The sequence below is a fragment of the Triticum dicoccoides genome, chromosome 7B (genome assembly GCF_002162155.2).
Source record: "Triticum dicoccoides isolate Atlit2015 ecotype Zavitan chromosome 7B, WEW_v2.0, whole genome shotgun sequence".
Classification (NCBI taxonomy): domain Eukaryota; kingdom Viridiplantae; phylum Streptophyta; class Magnoliopsida; order Poales; family Poaceae; genus Triticum; species Triticum dicoccoides.
The window spans coordinates 72390212-72392607 of NC_041393.1; positions in this window are offsets into that span (position 1 = coordinate 72390212).

The window sequence follows — 2396 nt, forward strand, 5'->3', positions numbered from 1 at the left end:
CGATAAAATTTGTCATGATCATCATCAACATCTTGACTCCTTCCTGGATATCAATTGAATTCATGATGAGAAATACCGTCCTTGCCCCTTGATGGTTTGTGTTATCATCGACCACCTTATTGCCTTCCGTTCAACACAAACTTATTCGTGTTTTCTGTTATACCTGGAGACCCTTACTATCCAGCATCCGTTCTTCTTTGCCTTCGAGTATTACCATCTTTTATGTCAAGGATGTCGTGGGAAATTCACCACCCTTAAGAATTCTTGATACCAGTGATACTTATTAACATCACCATTCTTTTCTTGGTCCCCGTGATATTTCTAACCGGAATACCGACAGATGGTCCGTGATGTGTAAATTCTAAACTTCGAGCAACCCTCTTGCTTTGAAGTTATTGGTCTATAGTTTCATTCTACGACTATGGCTTATTGAATCACCATTCTGACATTGGTCGTGCAACCCAACCCATATTTTGGGCGCACCTTTCAACCAACGTTTAATTGTGTATGTTTTCCTCAAGCATACTTCCTTATATCATTTGATCTGACAAATGTTATCTCCTTGTTCACTTAATTGTGGAGATCCATCTTTTGGAAATCTCGATGAATTGCCGTTGAGTTCACTAGACACCTCCTTGTCCTCTCCTTGGGATAATGATGAACTCTTGTTAACGGAAATCACTTCATAGTTCCTTTCCCGAGAATCTTACAGTGTTATCCCGTCAATTTGTGTTGCACCTTTCTTCTCAGGCATCCTGAGCCTGAGGTATCATGACACCAATCATACCTGAACCTCGGTCAGATGTGATGGTTTGAACATATTTCTAAGGGTTATAACATTGGTCTTTAACCCGATAAGGTGATGTCATCCTAACACACCTGCCCGGAGGGCCTATTGTTATAGTTCTTCCTTTTAGCAGTGTTAGTCATTCTTCCGTGAGGAAATTGGAAGACTTATTCTATAAGTTGTTCCTGATGGATCCTTTGTGTTTCCAAAGTCTGATCTTCACCTGATGACCATGTCAATGCTATCTCGAAGCATGCATGTGGTACTCCAATTTTCAATAAGAACATTTGAAGCCCAATGCTAAATGTTTCCTGCTCAATTATCCAAACACCACTGTATGGGTAATGTCATGAAATTTCTCTTCCCTTGCCTAAACGGGTTTTCTACTTTATATCATGTCATGGATATCATGCTCTATTTGCCCTTGGAAAGGATATACCCCTGAATTATGTATTTAAACACATTTTCCTTTCCATTGTTTTGTTTAAACCTTCTTGTGATCTATATGAGCGGTAATAATTCCCTGCTTATGTAAACACCTCGGTGTACAACTCTGTCAGTAAGACCCTGTTACTATTGTTGATGACTTTCAGTAACCACCGATGGACGAGAACTTTGCCTATTGGTCCGCCTCGTTTTAACGAGCAGGAAAATGGTTCTCCTTGTCCCTCGCCTTGGTACCGATGTAGTTGCTGACATATAACTGACAGGCTAACCTCTGACATGCCTTACTTGCATGATCCTGCAAGACATCACCGCCTTCCTACTTTTAACCCACATGGTGGGCCCATAACCCACAGTTCCACAGGATCGAAACCTGACTCTCCTATACAACCTGATGTCAAAGTTATTCCTCGTGCTTGACTTTGTATGTAATTCACGGGCCACTTGCCTGTTGATCTATTCTGGTATCGGACACCATACTTATTCCCGTTGCTCTAAACCCCTTTCACACTCTGCTTCAGGCAATGAATGATTGCCTATCCGCTTGAAACTTCTTATTACACCGTCTTACTTTGCTCTCGATGTGTGTCATTTGTTCAACTCGAGAGATACTCATATGTTCATTCTTGGGATACCCCCAGATGAATTTCCCTTATAACATCCTATCATTGTAGAGCTGCCCCTTACCTATTCGTAAGTACGAGGAGTTCCCCGAAGAAAGGACGACAACTTCATCATGATGCTTTGGAATAAAGAATTGAAGACATCAACGAAAGGGATTAACTTCTTCGAGAAGATCCATTAGAATAACCAGAACTTTCCCCCTTACTCCCCTCTTAAATCTCGGGACAAGATTTCTTGTAGTGGAGGAGAATTGTGACGCCCGGATAGTTACGCTACAGTAATCCTTCGCTAATGATGCCACGTCACCTCGATTACTGTGGCTAATCTCGCATTAGTTAGAAACCGATTCGAATTAAATTTAAAAATTTGGCAAACAACAAAAGTTTTCAAAAAATTAAACTAAAATGTTCGGAGTGTGCAGTTAAATGCCAGGGTAATTATAATAAAGCGAACACAATTTTACAAAATACCTAAATGGCCTAAACTAATTAAATCAGAAAGAAAATAAATAAAGGAAAGAAAATAGAAAAGAAGACAAAAC